Below are 26,823 nucleotides of genomic sequence, written 5' to 3'. Positions count from 1 at the left end.
CCCCAAAATAAAGAAAATTTCTGCAATTTTGCCCCAAAATAAGAGGAATTTTTTTCTTTTTGCCTCAAAATAAAAAAAAATTTCAGCCTTTTAACCTGAAAATAAATGAAATTACTGCAATTTGCCCCAAATAAAAAAATTTCTGCAATTTTGCCAAAAATAAGGTAAATTTCTGCAATTTGCCCCAAAATGAGGGGAATTTCTCCCTTTTTGCCCCAAAATAAAGGAAATTTCAGCCTTTTTACCTGAAAATAAGTGAAATTACTTCAATTTGCCCCAAATAAGGGAAATTTCTGCCTTTTTGCCCCCAAATAAGGGGAATTTCAGCATTTTTACCTCAAAATAAGGGGAATTTCTGCATTTCTGCCACAAAATATTAGAAATTTCTGCCTTTTTGCCCCTAAATAAAAAAAATTTCTTTCTTTTTTCCCTGAAATAAGTGAAATTTCTGCAATTTTTCCCAAAAAACGTGAAATTTCTGCAAGTTTGCCCCAAAATAAGAGAAATTTCTAGAATTTTGCCCCAAAGTAAGTGGAATTTCTGAGTTTTGCCCCAAAATAAAAAGAATTTCTGTCTTTTTGCCCTAACATATAGGGAATTTCTGTCTTTTTGCCCTACAATTAGGGGAATTTCTGCAATTTTGCTCTAATACGGGGAATTTCTGCCTTTTTGCCCGAAAATAAGGAGAATGCATAACTTTTTGCCATGAAAAAAAGAAATTTTTTCATTTTTGCTCCAAAATAAGGGGAATTTCTGCCTTATTGCCTCTAAATAAGTGGAATTTCTGTCTTTTTCCCCCAAAACAAAGGGAATTTCTGTCTTTTTTGCCCCAAAATAAGGGGAATTTCTAACTTATTACCCTGAAATAAGTAAAATTTCTGCAATTTTGCGCCAAAATAAGGCAAATATCTGCATTTTTGACCAAAATAAGGGGAATTTCAACCTTTTTACCTCAAATTAAGGGGAATTTCTGCATTTTTGCCAGAAAATTTTAGGAATTTCTGCCTTTTTGCCGCAAAATAAGGAAAATTTCTGCCTTTTTTCCCTAAGATAAGTGAAATTTCTGCAATTTTGCCTCAAAATAAGTGAAATTTCTGCCATTTTGCCCCAAAATAAGGGAAATTTCTGAAATTTTGCCCCAAAGTAAGTGGAATTTCTTAGTTTTGCCTCAAAATAATGAGAATTTCTGTCTTTTTGCCCCAACATATAGGGAATTACTGCCTTTTTGCCCCACAATTAGGGGAATTTCTGCAATTTTGCTCCAAAATACAGGGAATTTCTGCTTTTTTGCCCGAAAATAAGGGGAATGCATACCTTTTTGCCATAAAAAAGGAAAATTTCTTCATTTTTGCTCCAAAATAAGGGGAATTTCTGCATTTTTTCACCAATATTAGTGGAATTTCTGCAATTTTGCACCAAAATACAAAACATTTCTGCCTTTTTGCCCGAAATTAAGTGGAACTTCTGCCTTTTTGTCCCGAAATAAGTGAAATTTCTTCAATTTTATGCAAAAATTAGGGATTTCATTTTTTCGCCCCAAAATAAGGGGAATTTCTGCCATTTTGCCCTGAAATGTTTGAAATTTCTGCAATTTTACCCCAAAATAATGGGAATTTCTGCCTTTTTGCCCCAAAATAAGGGGAATTTCAGCCTTATTACCTCAAAATATGAGGAATTTCTGCATTTTTGCCCCATAATATAAGGAATTTCTGCCTTTTTGCCCCAAAATAAGGAAAATTTCTGCAATTTTGCCACAAAATAAGGGGAATTTCTCCATTTTTGCCCCAAAATAAAGCAAATTTCAGCCTTTTTACCTGAAAATAAGTGAAATTACTTCAATTTGCCCCAAATAAGGGAAATTTCTGCCTTTTTGCCCCCAAATAAGAAGAATTTCAGCCTTTTTACCTCAAAATAAGGGGAATTTCTGCATTTTTGCCACAAAATATTAGAAATTTCTGTCTTTATGCCCCAAAATAAGGAAAATTTCTGCCTTTATTTCCCTGAAATAAGTGAAATTTCTGCAAATTTGCCCCCAAAAAAGTGAAATTTCTGCAATTTTGACCCACAATAAGGGAAATTCCTGGAATTTTGCCCCAAAATAAGTGGAATTTCTGAGTTTTGCCCCAAAATAAAGAGAATTTCTGTTTTTTTGCCCCAACATATAGGGAATTTCTGCGTTTTTGCCCCACAATTAGGGAAATTTCTGCAATTTTGCTCCAAAATACGGGGAATTTCTGCCTTTTTGTCCGAAAATAAGGGGAATGCATACCTTTTTGTTATAAAAAAGGGAAATTTTTTCATTTTTGCTCCAAAATAAGGGGAATTTCTGCCTTTTTGCCTCTAAATAAGTGGAATTTCTGTCTTTTTCCCCCAAAACAAAGGGAATTTCTGTCTTTTTTGCCCCAAAATAAGGGGAATTTCTGACTTATTACCCTAAAACAAGCAAAATTTCTGCAATTTTGCGCCAAAATAAGGCAAATTTCTGCCTTTTTGACCCAAATAAGGGGAATTTCCCCCTTTTTACCTCAAATTAAGGGGAATTTCTGAATTTTTACCACAAAATATTAGGAATTTCTGTCTTTTTGCTGCAAAATAAGGAAAATTTCTGCCCTTTTTCCCTAAAATAAGTGAAATTTCTGCAATTTTGCCCCAAAATAAGTGAAATTTCTGCAATTTTGCCCCAAAATAAGGAAAATTTCTGTAATTTTTCCCCAAAATAAGTGGAATTTCTGAGTTTTGCCTGAAAATAAGGAGAATTTCTGTCTTTTTGCCCCAACATATAGAGAATTACTGCCTTTTTGCCCCACAATTAGGGGAATTTCTGCAATTTTGCTACAAAATGCGGGGAATTTCTGCTTTTTTTCCTGAAAATAAGGGGAATGCATACCTTATTGCCATAAAAAAGGAAAATTTCTTCATTTTTGCTCCAAAATAAGGGTAATTTCTGCATTTTTGCACCAATATTAGGGGAATTTCTGCAAATTTGCACCAAAATACAAAACATTTCTGCCTTTTTGTCCGAAATTAAGTGGAACTTCTGCCTTTTTGTCCCGAAATAAGTGAAATTTCTTCAATTTTAGGCAAAAATTAGGGATTTCATCATTTTGCCCCAAAATAAGGGAAATTTCTGCCATTTTGCCCTGAAATATTTGAAATTTCTGCAATTTTACCCCAAAATAATGGGAATTTCTGCCTTTTTGCCCCAAAATAAAGGGAATTTCAGCCTTATTACCTCAAAATAAAAGGAATTTCTGCATTTTTGCCCCAAAATATAAGGAATTTCTGCCTTTTTGCCCCAAAATAAGGAAAATTTCTGCAATTTTGCCCTAAAATAAGGGGAATTTCTTTCTTTTTGCCTCAAAATAAAAAAAAATTTCAGCCTTTTTAAATGAAAATAAGTGAAATTACTGCAATTTGCCCCAAATAATGGAAAGTTCCGCAATTTTGCCCAAAATAAGGTAAATTTCTGCAATTTGCCCTAAACTAGGGGAATTTCTCCATTTTTGCCCCAAAATAAAGCAAATTTCAGCCTTTTTACCTGAAAATAAGTGAAATTACTTCAATTTGCCCCAAATAAAGGAAATTTCTGCCTTTTTGCGCCCAAATAAGAAGAATTTCAGCCTTTTTACCTCAAAATAAGGGGAATTTCTGCATTTTTGCCACAAAATATTAGAAATTTCTGGCTTTTTGCCCCAAAATAAGGAAAATTTTTGCCTTTTTTTTCTGAAATAAGTGAAATTTCTGCAATTTTGCCCCAAAAAAAGTGAAATTTCTGCAATTTTGACCCACAATAAGGGAAATTCCTGGAATGTTGCCCCAAAATAAGTGGAATTTCTGAGTTTTGCCCCAAAATAAGGAGAATTTCTGTCTTTTTGCCCCAATATATAGTGAATTTCTGCCTTTTTGCCCCACAATTAGGGAAATTTCTGCAATTTTGCTCCAAAATACGGGGAATTTCTGCATTTTTGCCTCTAAATAAGTTGAATTTCTGTCTTTTTCCCCAAAAACAAAGGGAATTTCTGTCTTTTTTGCCCCAAAATAAGGGGAATTTCTGACTTATTACCCTGAAATAAGTAAAATTTCTGCAATTTTGCGCCAAAATAAGGCAAATTTCTGCCTTTTTGACCCAAATAAGGGGAATTTTAGCATTTTTACCTTAAATTAAGGGGAATTTCTGCATTTTTGCCACAAAATATTAGGAATTTCTGCCTTTTTGCTGCAAAATAAGGAAAATTTCTGCCTTTTTTCCCTAAGATAAGTGAAATTTCTGAAATTTTGCCCCAAAATAAGTGAAATTTCTGCATTTTTGCCCCGAAATAAGGAAAATTTCTGTAATTTTGCCCCAAAATAAGTGGAGTTTCTGAGTTTTGCCTCAAAATAAGGAGAATTTCTGTCTTTTTGCCCCAACATATAGGGAATTACTGACTTTTTGCCCCACAATTAGGGGAATTTCTGCAATTTTGCTCCAAAATACGGGAAATTTCTTCTTTTTTGCCCGAAAATAAGGGGAATGCATACCTTTTTGCCATAAAAAAGGAAAATTTCTTCATTTTTGCTCCAAAATAAGGGGAATTTCTGCATTTTTGCACCAATATTAGGGGAATTTCTGCAATTTTGCACCAAAATACAAAACATTTCTGCCTTTTTGCCAGAAATTAAGTGGAACTTCTGCCTTTTTGTTCCGAAATAAGTGAAATTTCTTCAATTTTAGGCAAAAATTAGAGATTTCATCTTTTTGCCCAAAAATAAGGGGAATTTCTGCCATTTTGCCCTGAAATATTTGAAATTTCTGCAATTTTACCCCAAAATAATATGAATTTCTGCCTTTTTGCCCCAAAATAAGGGGAATTTCAGCCTTATTACCTCAAAATATGGGGAATTTCTGCATTTTTGCCCCAAAATATAAGGAATTTCTGCCTTTTTGCCCCAAAATAAGGAAAATTTCTGCAATTTTGCCCCAAAATAAGGGGAATTTCTTTATTTTTGCCTCAAAATAAAAAAAAATTTCAGACTTTTTACCTGAAAATAAGTGAAATTACTGCAATTTGCCCCAAATAAAGGAAAGTTCTGCAATTTTGCCCAAAATAAAGTAAATTTCTGCAATTTGCTTTAAAATAGGGGAATTTCTCCATTTTTGCCCCAAAAGAAAGAAAATTTAAGCCTTTTTACCTGAAAATAAGTGAAATTACTTCAAATTGCCCAAAATAAGGGAAATTTTTGCCTTTTTGCCCCCAAATAAGAAGATTTTCAGCCTTTTTACCTCAAAATAAGGGGAATTTCTGCATTTTTGCCATAAAATATTAGAAATTTCTGTCTTCTTGCCCCAAGATAAGAAAAATTTTTGCCTTTTTTTTCCCTGAAATAAGTGAAATTTCTGCAATTTTGCCCCCAAAAAAGTGAAATTTTTGCAATTTTGATCCACAATAAGGGAAATTCCTGGAATTTTGCCATAAAATATGTGGAATTTCTGAGTTTTGCCCCAAAATAAGGAGAATTTCTGTCTTTTTGCCCCAACATATAGGGAATTTCTGCATTTTTGCCCCACAATTAGGAGAATTTCTGCAGTTTTTCTCCAAAATACAGGGAATTTCTGCCTTTTTGCCCGAAAATAAGGGGAATGCATACCTTTTTGTCATAAAAAATAGAAATTTCTTCATTTTTGCTCCAAAATAAAAGAAATTTCTGCCTTTTTGCCTCTAAATAAGTGGAATTTCTGTCTTTTTCCCCCAAAACAAAAGGGAATTTCTGTCTTTTTTGCCCCAAAATAAGGGGAATTTCTGACTTATTACCCTGAAATAAGTGAAATTTCTGCAATTTGCCCCAAAATAAGGCAAATTTCTGCCTTTTTGACCCAAATAAGGGGAATTTCAGCATTTTTATCTCAAATTAAGGGGAATTTCTGCATTTTTGCCACAAAATATTAGGAATTTCTGCCTTTTTGCTGCAAAATAAGGAAAATTTCTGCCTTTTTTCCCTAAGATAAGTGAAATTTCTGCAATTTTGCCCCAAAAAAAGTGAAATTTCTGCAATTTTGCCCCAAAATAAGGGAAATTCCTGTAATTTTACCCCAAAATAAGTGGAATTTCTGAGTTTTGCCTCAAAATTAGGAGAATTTCTGTCTTTTTGCCCTAACATATAGGGAATTATTGCCTTTTTGCCCTACAATTAGGGGAATTTCTGCAATTTTGCTCCAAAATACGGAAAATTTTTGCTTTTTGCCCGAAAATAAGGGGAATGCATACCTTTTTGCCATAATAAAGGAAAATTTCTTCATTTTTGCTCCAAAATAAGGGGAATTTCTGCATTTTTGCACCAATATTAGAGGGAATTTCTGCAATTTTGCACCAAAATACAAAACATTTCTGCCTTTTTGCCCGAAATTAAGTGTTACTTCTGCCTTTTTGTCCCAAAATAAGTGAAATTTCTTCAATTTTAGGCAAAAATTAGGGATTTCATCTTTTTGCCCCAAAATAAGGGGAATTTCTGCCATTTTGCCCTGAAATATTTGAAATTTCTGCAATTTTACCCCAAAATAAGGGGAATTTCTACCTTTTTGCTTCCAAATAAAGGGAATTTCAGCCTTTTTACCTCAAAATAAAAGGAATTTCTGCATTTTTGCCCCAAAATATAAGGAATTTCTGCCTTTTTGCCCCAAAATAAGGAAAATTTCTGCAATTTTGCCCCAAAATAAGGAAAATTTCTTTCTTTTTGCCTCAAAATAAAAAATAAAATTCAGGTTTTTACCTTAAAATAAGTGAAATTACTGCAATTTCCCCCAAATAAAGGAAAGTTCTGCAATTTTGCCCAAAATAAGGTAAATTTCTGCAATTTGCCCCAAAATAGGGGAATTTCTCCATTTTTGCCCCAAAATAAAGGAAATTTCAGCCTTTTTACCTGAAAATAAGTGAAATTACTTCAATTTGCCCCAAATAAGGGAAATTTCTGCCTTTTTGCCCCCAAATAAGAAGAATTTTAGCCTTTTTACCTCAAAATAAGGGGAATTTCTGCATTTTTGCCACAAAATATTAGAAATTTCTGTAATTTTGCCCCAAAATAAGGAAAATTTCTGTATTTTTTTCCCTGAAATAAGTGAAATTTCTGAAATTTTGCCCCCAAAAAAGTGAAATTTCTGCAATTTTGCCCCACAATAAGGGAAATTCCTGGAATTTTGCCCCAAAATAACTGGAATTTCTGAGTTTTGCCCCAAAATAAGGAGAATTTCTGTCTTTTTGCCCCAACATATAGGGAATTTTTGCCTTTTTGCCCCACAATTAGAAGAATTTCTGCAATTTTGCTCCAAAATACAGGGAATTTCTGCCTTTTTGCCCGAAAATAAGGGGAATGCATACCTTTTTGCCATAAAAAATAGAAATTTCTTCATTTTTGCTCCAAAATAAAAGAAATTTCTGCATTTTTGCCTATAAATAAGCGAAATTTCTGTCTTTTTCCCCCAAAACAAAAGGGAATTTATGTCTTTTTTGCCCCAAAATAAGGGGAATTTCTGACTTATTACCCTGAAATAAGTGAAATTTTTGCAATTTGCAACAAAATAAAGGAAATTTCTGCCTTTTTGCCCCCAAATAAGGGGAATTTCAGCCTTGTTACCTAAAAAAAAGGGGAATTTCTGAATTTTTGCAACAAAATATAAGGAATTTCTGCTTTTTGCTTCAAAATAAGGAAAATGTCTGCCTTTTTTTCTGAAATAAGTGAAATTTCTGCAATTTTGCTCCAAAATAAGTGAAAGTTCTATAATTTTGCCCCAAAATAAGGGAAATTTTTGGAATTTTGCCCCAAAATAAGTGGAATTTCTGAGTTTTGCCCCAAAATAAGGAGAATTTCTGTCTTTTTGCCCAAACATGTAGGAAATTTCTGTTTTTTGCCTCACAATTAAGGGAATTTCGGCAATTTTGCTCCAAAATACGAGGAATTTCTACCTTTTTGCCCGAAAATAAGGAGAATGCATACATTTTGCCATAAAAAATGGAAATTTCTTCATTTTTGCTCCAAAATAAAGGGAATTTCTGCCTTTTTGCCTCTAAATAAGTGGAATTTCTGTCTTTTTCTTCCAAAACAAAAAGAATTTCTGTCTTTTTTGCCCCAAAATAAGGAAAATTTCTGACTTATTACCCTGAAATAAGTGAAATTTCTGCAATTTTACCCCAAAATAAGGGAAATTTCTGCCTTTTTGCCCTGAAATATGTGAAATTTCTGCAATTTTTCCCCAAATTTAGGTGAATTTCTGCCTTTTTGCCCCAAAATAATTAAAATTTCTGCCTTTTTGCACCAAAATAAGAAAAATTTTTGCTTTTTTTCTCTGAAATAAGTGAAATTTCTGCAATTTTGCCCTAAATAAAGGAAATTTCTGCAATTTTTCCCCATAATAATGAAAATTTCTGCAATTTTGCCCCAAAATAAGGGGAATATCTGTTTTTTGCCCCCAAATTAGGGCAATTTCTGCAATTTTGCCCTAAAATAAGGGGAATTTTTGCCTTTTGCCCCCAAATAAGAATTTCTGCAATTTTGCCCCAAAATAAAGACAATTACTGTATTTTTTACCCCAAAATTAGGTGAATTTCTGCAATTTTGCTCCAAAATACGAGGATTTTCTGCCTTTTTCGCCTAAAATAAAGGGAATTTCTTCCATTTTGCCACGAAATAAGTGAAATTTCTTCAGTTTCACCCCAAAATAAGGGGAATTTCTGCCTTTCTGCCCCAAAATAAATGGAATTTCAGCCTTTTTACCTCAAAATAAGGGGAATTTCTGCCTTTTTGCCCCAAAATATGTAGAATTTCTGACTTTTTGCCCCAAAATAAAAAAAATTTCTGAAATTTTGTACCAAAATAAAAGAAATTAATGCCTTTTTGCCCCAAAATAAGAAAATTTCTGCCTTTTTTCCCTGAAATAATTGAAATTTCTGCAATTTTGCCCCAAAATAAGTGAAATTTCTGCAATTTTGCCCCAATGTAAAGGAAATTTCTGCAATTTTGCCCCAAAATAAGTGAAATTTCTGCAATTTTGCCCCAATGTAAAGGAAATTTCTGCAATTTTGCCCCAAAATAAAGGGAATTTCTGACTGTTTGCTCCCGAAATAAGGAGATTTTCTGTCTTTTTGCCACAAAGTAAAGAGAATTTCTGCCTTTCTGCCCGAAAATTATGAGAATTTCTGCAATTTTACTTCAAAATACGGGGAATTTCTGCCTTTTAGCCCCAAAATAAAGGGAATTTCTACATTTTTGCAACATTAGGAAAATTTCTGCAATTTTGCTCCAAAATACGGGTCATTTCTGCCTTTTTGCCCGAAATTAAGTGGAATTTCTGCCTTTTGGTCCTGATATAAGTGAAATTTCTTCAATTTTAGCCAAAAATTAAGGATTTCATCTTTTTGCCCCCAAATAAGGGGAATTTCTGCCATTTTGCCCTGAAATATTTGAAATTTCTGCAATTTTACCCAAAAATAAGGGGAATTTCTACCTTTTTGCCCCAAAATAAGGGGAATTTCAGCTTTATTACCTCAAAATAAGGGGAATTTCTGCCTTTTTGCCCAAAATATAAGGAAATTCTGCCTTTTTGCCACAAAATAAAGAAAATTTCGGCAATTTTGCCCCAAAATAAGGGGAATTTCTCACTTTTTGCTCCAAAATAAGAAAAAATTTCAGCCTTTTTACCTGTAAATATGTGAAATTACTGCAATTTGCCCGAAATAAAGGAAATTTCTGTAATTTTGCCCAAAATAAAGTAAATTTCTTTAATTTGCCCCAAAATAAGGGGAATTTCTCTCTTTTTGCCCCAAAATAAAGGAAATTTCAGCCTTTTTACCTGAAAATAAGTGAAATTACTTCAATTTGCCCCAAATAAGGGAAATTTCTGCTTTTTGCTTCCAAATAAGGGGAATTTCAGCATTTTTACCTCAAAATAAGGGGAATTTCTGCATTTTTGCCACAAAATATTAAAAATTTCTGCCTTTTTGCCCCAAAATAAGGAAAATTTCTGCCTTTTTTCCCTGAAATAAGTGAAATTTCTGCAATTTTGTCCCAAAAAACGTGAAATTTCTGCAATTTTGCCCCAAAATAAGGGAAATTTCTAGAATTTTGCCCCAAAATGAGTGTAATTTCTGAGTTTTGCCCCAAAATAAGGAGAATTTCTGGCTTTTTGCCCCAACATATAGGGAATTTCTGCCTTTTTGCCCCACAATTAGAGAAATTTCTGCAATTTTGCTCCAAAATACGGGGAATTTCTGCCTTTTTGCCCGAAAATAAGGGGAAAGCATACCTTTTTGCCATAAAAAAGGGAAATTTCTTTATTTTTGCTCCAAAATAAGGGGAATTTCTGCCTTTTTGCCTCTAAATAAGTGGAATTTCTGTCTTTTTCACCCAAAAAAAAAAGGAATTTCTGTCTTTTTTGCCCCAAAATAAGGGGAATTTCTGACTTATTACCCTGAAATAAGTAAAATTTCTGCAATTTTGCGCCAAAATAAGGCAAATTTCTGCCTTTATGACCCAAATGATGGGAATTTTCGCCTTTTTACCTCAAAATAAAAGGAATTTCTGCATTTTTGCCAAAAAATATTAAAAATTTCTGCCTTTTTGTCCCAAAATAAAGAAAATTTCTGCCTTTTTTCCCTGAAATAAGTGAAAGTTCTGCAATTTTGCCCCAAAATTAGTGAAATTTTTGCAATTTTGCCCCAAAATAAGGGAAATTTATGGAATTTTGCCCCAAAATAAGTAAAATTTCTGAGTTTTGCCCCAAAATAAGGAGAATTTCTGTCTTTTTGCCCCAACATATAAGGAATTTCTGCATATTGCCCCACAATTAAGGGAATTTCTGCAATTTTTTCCAAAATACAAGGAATTTCTGCCTTATATCCCAAAAATAAGGGGAATGCATACCTTTTTGCCATAAAAAAGGGAAATTTCTTCATTTTTGCTCCAAAATAAGGGGAATTTCTGCATTTTTGACTCTAAATATGTGGAATTTCTGTCTTTTTCCCCCAAAACAAAGGGAATTTCTGTCTTTTTGCCCCAAAATAAGGGGAATTTTTGACTTATTACCCTTAAATAAGTAAAATTTCTGCAATTTTGCGCCAAAATAAGGAAAATTCCTGCCTTTTTGCCCCCAAATATGGGTAATTTCAGCCTTTTTACCTCAAATTAAGGGAAATTTCTGAATTTTTGCCCCAAAATAATGAAAATTTCTGCCTTTTTGCACCATAATATGGAAAATTTCTGCCTTTTTTCGCTGAAATAAGTGAAATTTCTGCAATTTTGCCCCAAAATAAAGGAAATTTCTGGAATTTTGCCCCAAAATAAGTGGAATTTCTGAGTTTTGCCCCAAAATAAGGAGAATTTCTGTCTTTTTGTTCCAACATATACTGAACTTCTGCTATTTTGCCCCACAATTAGGGGAATTTCTGCAATTTTGCTCCAAAATACGGGGAATTTCTCCTTTTTTGCCCGAAAATAAGGGGATTGCATACCTTTTTGCAATAAAAAAAAAAAATTTCTTCATTTTTGCTCCAAAATAAGGGTAATTTCTGCATTTTTGCACCAATATTAGGGGAATTTCTGCAATTTTGCACCAAAATACAAAACATTTCTGCCTTTTTGCCCGAAATTAAGTGGAACTTCTGCCTTTTTGTCTCGAAATAAGTGAAATTTCTTCAATTTTATGCAAAAATTAGGGATTTCATTTTTTTGCCACAAAATAAGGGGAATTTCTGCCATTTTGCCCTGAAATATTTGAAATTTCTGCAATTTTACCCCAAAATAAGGGGAATTTTTGCATTTTTGCCCCAAAATAAGGGGAATTTCAGCCTTATTACCTCAAAATAAAAGGAATTTCTGCATTTTTGCCCCAAAATATAAAGAATTTCTGCCTTTTTGCCCCAAAATAACGAAAATTTCTGCAATTTTGCCCAGAAATAAGGGTAATTTTTTTCTTTTTTCCTCAAAATAAAAAAAATTTCAGCCTTTTTTCCTGAAAATATGTGAAATTTCTGCAATTTGCCCCAAATAAAGGAAATTTCTGCAATTTTGCCCAAAATAAGGTAAATTTCTGCAATTTGCCCCAAAATTGGGGAATTTCTCCCTTTTTGCTCAAAAATAAAGGAAATTTCAGCCTTTATACCTGAAAATAAGTGAAATTACTTCAATTTGCCCCAAATAATGGAAATTTCTGCATTTTTGAACCCAAATAAGAAGAATTTCAGCCTTTTTACCTCAAAATAAGGAGAATTTCTGCATTTTTGCCACAAAATATTAGAAATTTCTGTATTTTTGCCCTAAAGTAAGGAAAATTTCTGCCTTTTTTTCCCTGAAATAAGTGAAATTTCTGCAATTTTGCTCCAAAAAAAGTGAAATTTCTGCAATTTTGCCCCACAATAAGAAAAATTTCTGGAATTTTGCCCCAAAATAAGTGGAATTTCTGAGTTTTGCCCCAAAATAAGGAGTATTTCTGTCTTTTTGATCCAACATATAGGAAATTTCTGCCTTTTTGCCCAACAATTAGAGGAATTTCTGCAATTTTGCTCCAAAATACGGGGAATTTCTGCCTTTTTGCTCGAAAATAAAGGGAATGCATACCTATTTGCCATAAAAAATAGAAATTTCTTCATTTTTGCTCCAAAATAAAAGGAATTTCTGCCTTTTTGCCTCTAAATAAGTGGAATTACTGTCTTTTTCCCCCAAAACGAAAGGGAATTTCTGCCTTTTTTGCCCCAAAATAAGGGGAATTTCTGACTTATTACCCTGAAATAAGTGAAATTTTTGCAATTTTGCCCTAAAATAAAGGTAATTTCTGCCTTTTTCCCCGAATAAGGGGAATTTCAGCCTTTTTACCACAAAATAAGGGGAATTTCTGCATTTTTGCCACAAAATATTAGGAATTTCTGCTTTTTGCCCCAAAATAAAGAAAATTTCTGCATTTTTTCCCTGAAATAAGTGAAATTTCTGCAATTTTGCTCTAAAATAAGTGAAATTTTTGGAATTTTGCCCCCAAATAAAAGAAATTTCTAGAATTTTGCCCCAAAATAAGTGGAATTTCTTAGTTTTGCCCCAAAATAAGGAGAATTTCTGTCTTTTTTGCTTCAAAATTAGGGGAATTTCTGACTTATTACCCTGAAAAAAGTGAAATATCTGCAATAATGCCCCAATATAAGGGAAATTTCTGCCTTTTTGCCCCCAAATAAAGGGAATTTCAGGCTTTTTACCTCAAAATAAGGGGAATTTCTGCATTTTTGCACCAAAATATAAAAAATTTCTGCCTTTTTGCCCCCAAATAAGGAAAATTTCTGCAATTTTGCCCCAAAATAAGGAAAATTTCTTTCTTTTTGCCTCAAAATAAAAAAATTTCAGCCTTTTTACCTGAAAATAAGTGAAATTACTGCAATTTGCCGCAAATAAAGGAAATTTCTGCAATTTTGCCCAAAATAAGGTAAATTTCTGAAATTTGCCCCCAAATAGGGGAATTTCTCCCTTTTTGGCCAAAAATAAAGGAAATTTCAGCCTTTTTCCCTGAAAATAAGTAAAATTACTTCAATTTGCCCCAAATAAGGGAAATTTCTGCCTTTTTGCCCCCAAATAAGAAGAATTTCAGCCTTTTTACCTCAAAATAAAGGGAATTTCTGCATTTTTGCCACAAAATATTAGAAATTTTTGTATTTTTGCCCCAAAATAAGGAAAATTTCTGCCTTTTTTTCCCTGAAATAAGTGAAATTTCTGCAATTTTGCCCCAAAAAAAGTGCAATTTCTGCAATTTTGCCCCACAATAAGAGAAATTTCTGGAATTTTGCCCCAAAATAAGTGGAATTTCTAAGTTTTGCCCCAAAATAAGGAGAATTTCTGTCTTTTTGCCCCAATATATAGGGAATTTCTGCCTTTTGCCACACAATTAGGGGAATTTTTGCAATTGTGCTCCACAATACGGGGAATTTCTTCCTTTTTGCCCGAAAATAAGGGGAATGTATACCTTTTTGCCATAAAAAAGGGAAATTTCTTCATTTTTGCCCCAAAATAAGGAGAATTTCTGTCTTTTTTGCTTCAAAATTAGGGGAATTTCTGACTTATTACCCTGAAAAAAGTGAAATATCTGCAATAATGCCCCAATATAAGGGAAATTTCTGCCTTTTTGCCCCCAAATAAAGGGAATTTCAGGCTTTTTACCTCAAAATAAGGGGAATTTCTGCATTTTTGCACCAAAATATAAAAAATTTCTGCCTTTTTGCCCCCAAATAAGGAAAATTTCTGCAATTTTGCCCCAAAATAAGGAAAATTTCTTTCTTTTTGCCTCAAAATAAAAAAATTTCAGCCTTTTTACCTGAAAATAAGTGAAATTACTGCAATTTGCCCCAAATAAAGGAAATTTCTGCAATTTTGCCCAAAATAAGGTAAATTTCTGAAATTTGCCCCCAAATAGGGGAATTTCTCCCTTTTTGGCCAAAAATAAAGGAAATTTCAGCCTTTTTCCCTGAAAATAAGTAAAATTACTTCAATTTGCCCCAAATAAGGGAAATTTCTGCCTTTTTGCCCCCAAATAAGAAGAATTTCAGCCTTTTTACCTCAAAATAAAGGGAATTTCTGCATTTTTGCCACAAAATATTAGAAATTTTTGTATTTTTGCCCCAAAATAAGGAAAATTTCTGCCTTTTTTTCCCTGAAATAAGTGAAATTTCTGCAATTTTGCCCCAAAAAAAGTGCAATTTCTGCAATTTTGCCCCACAATAAGAGAAATTTCTGGAATTTTGCCCCAAAATAAGTGGAATTTCTAAGTTTTGCCCCAAAATAAGGAGAATTTCTGTCTTTTTGCCCCAATATATAGGGAATTTCTGCCTTTTGCCACACAATTAGGGGAATTTTTGCAATTGTGCTCCACAATACGGGGAATTTCTTCCTTTTTGCCTGAAAATAAGGGGAATGTATACCTTTTTGCCATAAAAAAGGGAAATTTCTTCATTTTTGCCCCAAAATAAGGGGAATTTCTGCCTTTTTGCCTCTAAATAAGTGGAATTTCTGTCTTTTTCCTCCAAAACAAAGGGAATTTCTGTCTTTTTTGCCCCAAAATAAGGAAAATTTCTGACTTATTACCTTGAAATAAGTGAAATTTTTGCAATTTTGCCCCAAAATAAGAGAAATTTCTACCTTTTTGCACTGAAATATGTGAAATTTCTGCAATTTTACCCCAAATTAAGGTGAATTTCTGCCTTTTCGCCCCAAAATAATGAAAATTTCTGCCTTTTTGCACCAAAATAAGACAAATTTTTGCTTTTTTTTCTCTGAAATAAGTGAAATTTCTGCAATTTTGCCCTAAATAGGGGAAATTTCTGCAATTTTTCCTCATAATAAGGGAAATTTCTGCAATATTGCCCCAAAATAAGGGGAATTTCTGTTTTTTGCCCCCAAATTAGGGAAATTTCTGCAATTTTGCCCTAAAATCAGGGGAATTTTTGCCTTTTGCCCCAAAATAAGGAGAATTTCTGCCTTTTTGCCCCAAAATAAAGACAATTACTGTATTTTTACCACAAAATTAGGTGAATTTCTGCAATTTTGCTCCAAAATACGAGGAATTTCTGCCTTTTTTGCCGAAAATAAAGGGAATTTCTTCCATTTTGCCACGAAATAAGTGAAATTTTTGCAGTTTTACCCCAAAATAAGGGGAATTTCTGCCTTTCTGCCCCAAAATAAATAGAATTTCAGCCTTTTTACCTCAAAATAAGGGGAATTTCTGCCTTTTTGTCCCAAAATATGTGGAATTTCTGACTTTTTGCCCCAAAATAAGAAAAATTTCTGCAATTTTGTACTAAAATAAAAGAAATTAATGCCTTTTTGCCCCAAAATAAAAAAATTTCTGCATTTTTTCCCTGAAATAAATGAAATTTCTGCAATTTTGCCCCAAAATAAGGGAAATTTCTGCAATTTTGCCCCAAAATAAGGAGAATTTCTGTCTTTTTGTTCCAACATATACTGAACTTCTGCTTTTTTGCCCCACAATTAGGGTAATTTCTGCAATTTTGCTCCAAAATACGGGGAATTTCTTCTTTTTTGCCCGAAAATAAGGGGATTGCATACCTTTTTGCAATAAAAAAGGAAAATTTCTTCATTTTTGCTCCAAAATAAGGTTAATTTCTGCATTTTTGCACCCATATTAGGGGAATTTCTGCAATTTTGCACCAAACTACAAAACATTTCTGCCTTTTTGCCCGAAATTAAGTGGAACTTCTGCCTTTTTGTCTGGAAATAAGTGAAATTTCTTCAATTTTATGCAAAAATTAGGGATTTCATCTTTTTGCCCCAAAATAATGGGAATTTCTGCCATTTTGCCCTGAAATATTTGAAATTTCTGCAATTTTACCCCAAAATAAGGGGAATTTTTGCATTTTTGCCCCAAAATAAGGGGAATTTCAGCCTTATTACCTCAAAATAAAAGGAATTTCTGCATTTTTGCCCCAAAATATAAGGAATTTCTGCCTTTTTGCCCCAAAATAAGGAAAATTTCTGCAATTTTGCCCCAAAATAAGGGTAATTTCTTTCTTTTTTCCTCAAAATAAAAAAAAATTTCAGCCTTTTTTTCCTGAAAATATGTGAAATTTCTGCAATTTGCCCCAAATAAAGGAAATTTCTGCAATTTTGCCCAAAATAAGGTAAATTTCTGCAATTTACCCCAACTTGGGGAATTTCTCCCTTTTTGCTCAAAAATAAAGGAAATTTAAGCCTTTATACCTGAAAATAAGTGAAATTACTTCAATTTGCCCCAAATAATGGAAATTTCTGCATTTTTGAACCCAAAGAAGAAGAATTTCAGCCTTTTGACCTCAAAATAAGGAGAATTTCTGCATTTTTGCCACAAAATATTAGAAATTTCTGTATTTTTGCCCCAAAATAAGGAAAATTTCTGCCTTTTTTCCCTGAAATAAGTGAAATTTCTGCAATTTTGCTACAAAAAAAGTGAAATTTCTGCAATTTTGCCCCACAATAAGAAAAATTTCTGGAATTTTGCCCCAAAATAAGTGGAATATCTGAGTTTTGCCCCAAAATAAGGAGTATTTCTGTCTTTTTGCTCCAACATATAGGAAATTTCTGCCTTTTTGCCCAACAATTAGAGGAATTTCTGCAATTTTGCTCCAAAATACGAGGAATTTCTGCCTTTTTGCTCGAAAATAAAGGGAATGCATACCTATTTGCCATAAAAAATAGAAATTTCTTCATTTTTGCTCCAAAATAAAAGGAATTTCTGCCTTTTTGCCTCTAAATAAGTGGAATTACTGTCTTTTTCCCCCAAAACGAAAGGGAATTTCAGCCTTTTTTGCCCCAAAATAAGGGGAATTTCTGACTTATTACCCTGAAATAAGTGAAATTTTTGCAATTTTGCCCTAAAATAAAGGTAATTTCTGCCTTTTTCCCCGAATAAGGGCAATTTCAGCCTTTTTACCACAAAATAAGGGGAATTTCTGCATTTTTGCCACAAAATATTAGGAATTTCTGATTTTTTGCCCCAAAATAAAGAAAATTTCTGCCTTTTTTCCCTGAAATAAGTGAAATTTCTGCAATTTTGCTCCAAAATAAGTGAAATTTTTGGAATTTTGCCCCCAAATAAAAGAAATTTCTAGAATTTTGCCCCAAAATAAGTGGAATTTCTTAGTTTTGCCCGAAAATAAGGAGAATTTCTGTCTTTTTTGCTTCAAAATTAGGGGAATTTCTGACTTATTACCCTGAAAAAAGTGAAATATCTGCAATAATGCCCCAATATAAGGGAAATTTCTTCCTTTTTGCCCCCAAATAAAGGGAATTTCAGGCTTTTTACCTCAAAATAAGGGGAATTTCTGCATTTTTGCACCAAAATATAAAAAATTTCTGCCTTTTTGCCCCCAAATAAGGAAAATTTCTGCAATTTTGCCCCAAAATAAGGAAAATTTCTTTCTTTTTGCCTCAAAATAAAAAAATTTCAGCCTTTTTACCTGAAAATAAGTGAAATTACTGCAATTTGCCTCCAAATAAAGGAAATTTCTGCAATTTTGCCCAAAATAAGGTAAATTTCTGCAATTTGCCCCCAAATAGGGGAATTTCTCCCTTTTTGGCCAAAAATAAAGGAAATTTCAGCCTTTTTCTCTGAAAATAAGTAAAATTACTTCAATTTGCCCCAAATAAGGGAAATTTCTGCCTTTTTGCCCCCAAATAAGAAGAATTTCAGCCTTTTTACCTCAAAATAAGGGGAATTTCTGCATTTTTGCCACAAAATATTAGAAATTTTTGTATTTTTGCCCCAAAATAAGGAAAATTTCTGCCTTTTTTTCTCTGAAATAAGTGAAATTTCTGCAATTTTGCCCCAAAAAAAGTGAAATTTCTTCAATTTTGCCCCACAATAAGAGAAATTTCTGGAATTTTGCCCCAAAATAAGTGGAATTTCTGAGTTTTGCCCCAAAATAAGAAGAATTTCTGTCTTTTTGCCCCAATATATAAGGAATTTCTGCCTTTTTGCCACACAATTAGGGGAATTTTTGCAATTGTGCTCCACAATACGGGGAATTTCTTCCTTTTTGCCCGAAAATAAGGGGAATGTATACCTTTTTGCCATAAAAAAGGGAAATTTCTTCATTTTTGCTCCAAAATAAGGGGAATTTCTGCCTTTTTGCCTCTAAATAAGTGGAATTTCTGTCTTTTTCCTCCAAAACAAAGGGAATTTCTGTCTTTTTTGCCCCAAAATAAGGAAAATTTCTGACTTATTACCCTGAAATAAGTGAAATTTTTGCAATTTTGCCCCAAAATAAGAGAAATTTCTACCTTTTTGCACTGAAATATGTGAAATTTCTGCAATTTTACCCCAAATTAAGGTGAATTTCTGCCTTTTTGCCCCAAAATAATGAAAATTTCTGCCTTTTTGCACCAAAATAAGACAAATTTTTGCTTTTTTTCCTCTGAAATAAGTGAAATTTCTGCAATTTTGCCCTAAATAGGGGAAATTTCTGCAATTTTTCCTCATAATAATGGAAATTTCTGCAATATTGCCCCAAAATAAGGGGAATTTCTGTTTTTTGCCCCCAAATTAGGGAAATTTCTGCAATTTTGCCCTAAAATCAGGGGAATTTTTGCCTTTTGCCCCAAAATAAGGAGAATTTCTGCATTTTTGCCCCAAAATAAAGACAATTACTTTGTTTTACCACAAAATTAGGTGAATTTCTGCAATTTTGCTCCAAAATACGAGGATTTTCTGCCTTTTTTGCCGAAAATAAAGGGAATTTCTTCCATTTTGCCACGAAATAAGTGAAATTTCTGCAGTTTTACCCCCAAATAAGGGGAAATTCTGCCTTTCTGCCCCAAAATAAATTTAATTTCAGCCTTTTTACCTCAAAATAAGGGGAATTTCTGCCTTTTTGTCCCAAAATATGTGGAATTTCTGACTTTTTGCCCCAAAATAAGAAAAATTTCTGCAATTTTGTACTAAAATAATAGAAATTAATGCCTTTTTGCCCCAAAATAAAAAAATTTCTGCATTTTTTTTCCCTGAAATAAATGAAATTTCTGCAATTTTGCCCCAAAATAAGGGAAATTTCTGCAATTTTGCCCCAAAATAAGGAGAATTTCTGTCTTTTTGTTCCAACATATACTGAACTTCTGCTTTTTTGCCCCACAATTAGGGGAATTTCTGCAATTTTGCTCCAAAATACGGGGAATTTCTTCTTTTTTGCCCAAAAATAAGGGGATTGCATACCTTTTTGCAATAAAAAAGGAAAATTTCTTCATTTTTGCTCCAAAATAAGGTTAATTTCTGCATTTTTGCACCAATATTAGGGGAATTTCTGCAATTTTGCACCAAACTACAAAACATTTCTGCCTTTTTGCCCGAAATTAAGTGGAACTTCTGCCTTTTTGTCTGGAAATAAGTGAAATTTCTTCAATTTTATGCAAAAATTAGGGATTTCATCTTTTTGCCCCAAAATAAGGGGAATTTCTGCCATTTTGCCCTGAAATATTTGAAATTTCTGCAATTTTACCCCAAAATAAGGGGAATTTTTGCATTTTTGCCCCAAAATAAGGGGAATTTCAGCCTTATTACCTCAAAATAAAAGGAATTTCTGCATTTTTGCCCCAAAATATAAGGAATTTCTGCCTTTTTGCCCTAAAATAAGGAAAATTTCTGCAATTTTGCCCCAAAATAAGGGTAATTTCTTTCTTTTTTCCTCAAAATAAAAAAAAATTTCAGCCTTTTTTCCTGAAAATATGTGAAATTTCTGCAATTTGCCCCAAATAAAGGAAATTTCTGCAATTTTGCCCAAAATAAGGTAAATTTCTGCAATTTGCCCCAAATTGGGGAATTTCTCCCTTTTTGCTCAAAAATAAAGGAAACTTCAGCCTTTATACCTGAAAATAAGTGAAATTACTTCAATTTGCCCCAAATAATGGAAATTTCTGCCTTTTTGCCCCCAAATAAGAAGAATTTCAGCCTTTTTCCCTCAAAATAAGGGGAATTTCTGTATTTTTGCCCCAAAATAAGGAAAATTTCTGCCTTTTTTTCCCTGAAATAAGTGAAATTTCTGCAATTTTGCCCCAAAAAAGTGAAATTTCTGCAATTTTGCTCCACAATAAGGAAAATTTCTGGAATTTTTCCCCAAAATAAGTGGAATTTCTGAGTTTTGCCCCAAAATAAGGGTAATTTCTGCCTTTTTCCCCGAATAAGGGGAATTTCAGCCTTTTTACCACAAAATAAGGGGAATTTCTGCATTTTTGCTACAAAATATTAGGAATTTCTGCTTTTTGCCCCAAAATAAGGAAAATTTCTGCCTTTTTTCCCTGAAATAAGTGAAATTTCTGCAATTTTGCCCCAAAATAAGTGAAATTTCTGGAATTTTGCCCCCAAATAAAAGAAATTTCTAGAATTTTGCCCCAAAATAAGTGGAATTTCTGAGTTTTGCTCCAAAATAAGGAGAATTTCTGTTTTTTTGCCCAAACATATTAGGAATTTCTGTTTTTTTGCCTCACAATTAAGGGAATTTCTGCAATTTTGCTCCAAAATACGGGGAATTTCTGCCTTTTTGCCTGAAAATAAGGGAAATGCATACCTTTTTGCCTTAAAAAAGGGAAATTTCTTCATTTTTGCTACAAAATAACGGGAATTTATGCCTTTTTGCCTCTAAATAAGTGGAATTTCTGTCTTTTTCCTTCAAAACAAAAGGAATTTCTGTCTTTTTTGCCCCAAAATTAGAAAAATTTCTGACTTATTACCCTGAAATAAGTAAGATTTCTGCAATTTTGCCCCAAAATAAGGGAAATTTCTGCCTTTTTGCCCTGAAATATGTAAAATTTCTGCAATTTTACCCCAAATTAAGGTGAATTTCTGCTTTTTTGCCCCAAAATAATGGGAATTTCTACCTTTTTGCTCCAAAATAAGAAAATTTTTTGCTTTTTTTTTGAAATAAGTGAAATTTCTGCAATTTTGCCCTAAATAATTGAAATTTCTGCAATTTTTCCCCATAATAAGGGAAATTTCTGCAATTTTACCCCAAATTAAGGTGAATTTCTGCCTTTTTGCCCCAAAATAATGGGAATTTCTACCTCTTTGATCCAAAATAAGAAAAATTTTTGCTTTTTTTCTGAAATAAGTGAAATTTCTGCAATTTTGCCCTAAATAATTGAAATTTCTGCAATTTTGCGCCAAAATAAGGGAAATCTCTGCCTTTTTGCCCCCAAATAAGGGTAATTTCAGCCTTTTTACCTCAAATTAAGGGGAATTTCTGCATTTTTGCCACAAAATATTAGGAATTTCTGCTTTTTTCCCCAAAATAAGGAAAATTCCTGCCTTTTTTCCCTGAAATAAGTGAAATTTCTGCAATTTTGCCCCAAAATAAGTGAAATTTCTGGAATTTTGCCCCCAAATAAAAGAAATTTCTAGAATTTTGCCCCAAAATAAGTGGAATTTCTGAGTTTTGCCCCAAAATAAGGAGAATTTCTGTCTTTTTGCCCAAACATATTAGGAATTTCTGGTTTTTTGCCTCACAATTAAGAGAATTTCTGCAATTTTGCTCCAAAATACGGGGAATTTCTGCCTTTTTGCCCGAAAATAAGGGAAATGCATACCTTTTTGCCATAAAAAAGGGAAATTTCTTCATTTTTGCTACAAAATAACGGGAATTTCTGCCTTTTTGCCCCTAAATAAGTGGAATTTCTGTCTTTTTCCTTCAAAACAAAAGGAATTTCTGTCTTTTTTGCCCCAAAATTAGAAAAATTTCTGACTTATTACCCTGAAATAAGTGAGATTTCTGCAATTTTGCCCCAAAATAAGGGAAATTTCTGCCTTTTTGCCCTGAAATATGTAAAATTTCTGCAATTTTACCCCAAATTAAGGTGAATTTCTGCCTTTTTGCCCCAAAATAATGGGAATTTCTACGTTTTTGCTCCAAAATAAGAAAAATTTTTGCTTTTTTTCTCTGAAATAAGTGAAATTTCTGCAATTTTGCCCTAAATAATTGAAATTTCTGCAATTTTTCCCGATAATAAGGGAAATTTCTTCGATTTTACCCCAAATTAAGGTGAATTTCTGCCTTTTTGCTTCAAAATAATGGGAATTTCTGCCTTTTTGCTCCAAAATAAGAAAAATTTTTGCTTTTTTTCTGAAATAAGTGAAATTTCTGCAATTTTGCCCTAAATAATTGAAATTTCTGCAATTTTGCGCCAAAATAAGGGAAATCTCTGCCTTTTTGCCCTCAAATAAGGGTAATTTCAGCCTTTTTACCTCAGATTAAGGGGAATTTCTGCTTTTTTGCCACAAAATATTAAGAATTTCTGCCTTTTTGCCCCATAATATGGAAAATTTCTGCCTTTTTTCCCTGAAATAAGTGAAATTTCTGCAATTTTGCCCCAAAATAAGGGAAATTTCTGGAATTTTGCCCCAAAATAAGTGGAAATTCTGAGTTTTGCCCCAACATAAGGAGAATTTCTGACTTTTTGTTCCAACATATACTGATTTTCTGCTTTTTTGCCTCACAATTAGGGGAATTTCTGCAATTTTGCTCCAAAATACGGGGAATTTCTGCTTTTTTACCCGAAAATAAGAGGATTGCATACCTTTTTGCAATAAAAAAGGAAAATTTCTACATTTTTGCTCTAAAATAAGGGTAATTTCTGCATTTTTGCACCAATATTAGGGAAATTTCTGCAATTTTGCACCAAAATACAAAACATTTCTGCCTTTTTGCCCGAAATTAAGTGGAACTTCTGACTTTTTGTCCCGAAATAAGTGAAATTTCTTCAATTTTAGCCAAAAATTAGGGATATTATCTTTTTGCCCCAAAATAATGGGAATTTCTGCCATTTTGCCCTGAAATATTTGAAATTTCTGCAATTTTACCCCAAAATAAGGGGAATTTCTGCTTTTTTGCCCCAAAATTAGGGGAATTTCAGCCTTATTACCTCAAAATAAGGGGAATTTCTGCATTTTTGCCCCAAAATATAAGGAATTTCTGCCTTTTTGCCCCAAAATAAGGAAAATTTCTGCAATTTTTTCCCTAAAATAACGAAAATTTCTTTCTTTTTGCCTCAAAATAAAAAAAAATTTCAGCCTTTTTTCCTGAAAATAAGTGAAATTTCTGCAATTTGCCTCAAATAAAGGAAATTTCTGCAATTTTGCCCAAAATAAAGTAAATTTCTACAATTTGCCCCAAAATAGGGGAATTTCTCTTTTTTTGCCCAAAAATAAAGAAAATTTCAGCCTTTATACCTGAAAATAAGTGAAATTACTTCAATTTGCCCCAAATAATGGAAATTTCTGCCTTTTTGCCCCCAAATAAAAAGAATTTCAGCCTTTTTCCCTCAAAATAAGGGGAATTTCTGCATTTTTGCCACAAAATATTAGAAATTTCTGTATTTTTGCCCCAAAATAAGGAAAATTTCTGCCTTTTTTCCCCTGAAATAAGTGAAATTTCTGCAATTTTGCCCCAAAAAAAGTGAAATTTCAGCAATTTTGCTCCACAATAAGGAAAATTTCTGGAATTTTGCCCCAAAATAAGTGGAATTTCTGAGTTTTGACCCAAAATAAGGAGAATTTCTGTCTTTTTGCCCCAACATATAGGGAATTTCTGCCTTTTTGCCCCACAATTAGGGGAATTTCTGCAATTTTGCTCCAAAATACGGGGAATTTCTGCCTTTTTGCCCGAAAATAAAGGGAATGCATACCTATTGGCCAAAAAAATAGAAATTTCTTCATTTTTGCTCCAAAATAAGGGGAATTTCTGCCTTTTTGCCTTTAATAAGTGGAATTTCTGACTTTTTCCCTCAAAACGAAAGGGAATTTCTGCCTTTCTTGCCCCAAAATAAGGGGAATTTCTGACTTATTACCCTGAAATAAGTGAAATTTTTGAAATTTTACCCCAAAATAAGGGTAATTTCTGCCTTTTTCCCCGAATAAGGGGAATTTCAGCCTTTTTACCACAAAATAAGGGGAATTTCTGCATTTTTGCCACAAAATATTAGGAATTTCTGCTTTTTGCCCCAAAATAAGGAAAATTCCTGCCTTTTTTCCCTGAAATAAGTGAAATTTCTGCAATTTTGCCCCAAAATAAGTGAAATTTCTGGAATTTTGCCCCCAAATAAAAGAAATTTCTAGAATTTTGCCCCAAAATAAGTGGAATTTCTGAGTTTTGCCCCAAAATAAGGAGAATTTCTGTCTTTTTGCCCAAACATATTAGGAATTTCTGTTTTTTTGCCTCACAATTAAGGGAATTTCTGCAAATTTGCTCCAAAATACGGGGAATTTCTGCCTTTTTGCCCGAAAATAAGGGAAATGCATACCTTTTTGCCATAAAAAAGGGAAATTTTTTCATTTTTGCTACAAAATAACAGGAATTTCTGCCTTTTTGCCTCTAAATAAGTGGATTTTCTGTCTTTTTCCTTCAAAACAAAAGGAATTTCTGTCTTTTTTGCCCCAAAATTAGAAAAATTTCTGACTTATTACCCTGAAATAAGTGAGATTTCTGCAATTTTGCCCCAAAATAAGGGAAATTTCTGCCTTTTTGCTCTGAAATATGTAAAATTTCTGCAATTTTACCCCAAATTAAGGTGAATTTCTGTTTTTTTGCCCCAAAATAATGGGAATTTCTACCTTTTTGCTCCAAAATAAGAAAAATTTTTGCTTTTTTTCTCTGAAATAAGTGAAATTTCTGCAATTTTGCCCTAAATAATTGAAATTTCTGCAATTTTTCCCGATAATAAGGGAAATTTCTTCGATTTTACCCCAAATTAAGGTGAATTTCTGCCTTTTTGCTTCAAAATAATGGGAATTTCTGCTTTTTTGCTCCAAAATAAGAAAAATTTTTGCTTTTTTTCTGAAATAAGTGAAATTTCTGCAATTTTGCCCTAAATAATTGAAATTTCTGCAATTTTGCGCCAAAATAAGGGAAATCTCTGCCTTTTTGCCCTCAAATAAGGGTAATTTCAGCCTTTTTACCTCAGATTAAGGGGAATTTCTGCTTTTTTGCCACAAAATATTAAGAATTTCTGCCTTTTTGCCCCATAATATGGAAAATTTCTGCCTTTTTTCCCTGAAATAAGTGAAATTTCTGCAATTTTGCCCCAAAATAAGGGAAATTTCTGGAATTTTGCCCCAAAATAAGTGGAAATTCTGAGTTTTGCCCCAACATAAGGAGAATTTCTGACTTTTTGTTCCAACATATACTGATTTTCTGCTTTTTTGCCTCACAATTAGGGGAATTTCTGCAATTTTGCTCCAAAATACGGGGAATTTCTGCTTTTTTACCCGAAAATAAGAGGATTGCATACCTTTTTGCAATAAAAAAGGAAAATTTCTACATTTTTGCTCTAAAATAAGGGTAATTTCTGCATTTTTGCACCAATATAAGGGAAATTTCTGCAATTTTGCACCAAAATACAAAACATTTCTGCCTTTTTGCCCGAAATTAAGTGGAACTTCTGACTTTTTGTCCCGAAATAAGTGAAATTTCTTCAATTTTAGCCAAAAATTAGGGATATTATCTTTTTGCCCCAAAATAATGGGAATTTCTGCCATTTTGCCCTGAAATATTTGAAATTTCTGCAATTTTACCCCAAAATAAGGGGAATTTCTGCTTTTTTGCCCCAAAATTAGGGGAATTTCAGCCTTATTACCTCAAAATAAGGGGAATTTCTGCATTTTTGCCCCAAAATATAAGGAATTTCTGCCTTTTTGCCCCAAAATAAGGAAAATTTCTGCAATTTTTTCCCTAAAATAACGAAAATTTCTTTCTTTTTGCCTCAAAATAAAAAAAAAATTTCAGCCTTTTTTCCTGAAAATAAGTGAAATTTCTGCAATTTGCCTCAAATAAAGGAAATTTCTGCAATTTTGCCCAAAATAAAGTAAATTTCTACAATTTGCCCCAAAATAGGGGAATTTCTCTTTTTTTGCCCAAAAATAAAGAAAATTTCAGCCTTTATACCTGAAAATAAGTGAAATTACTTCAATTTGCCCCAAATAATGGAAATTTCTGCCTTTTTGCCCCCAAATAAAAAGAATTTCAGCCTTTTTCCCTCAAAATAAGGGAAATTTCTGCATTTTTGCCACAAAATATTAGAAATTTCTGTATTTTTGCCCCAAAATAAGGAAAATTTCTGCATTTTTTTCCCTGAAATAAGTGAAATTTCTGCAATTTTGCCCCAAAAAAAGTGAAATTTCTGCAATTTTGCTCCACAATAAAAAAAATTTCTGGAATTTTGCCCCAAAATAAGTGGAATTTCTGAGTTTTGACCCAAAATAAGGAGAATTTCTGTCTTTTTGCCCCAACATATAGGGAATTTCTGCCTTTTTGCCCCACAATTAGGGGAATTTCTGCAATTTTGCTCCAAAATACGGGG

This window comes from Micromys minutus (genome assembly GCF_963924665.1).
Source record: "Micromys minutus genome assembly, chromosome: 28".
Taxonomy (NCBI): domain Eukaryota; kingdom Metazoa; phylum Chordata; class Mammalia; order Rodentia; family Muridae; genus Micromys; species Micromys minutus.
The sequence above is the reverse complement of the archived record's forward strand: the minus strand, read 5'-3'. Positions refer to the sequence as shown.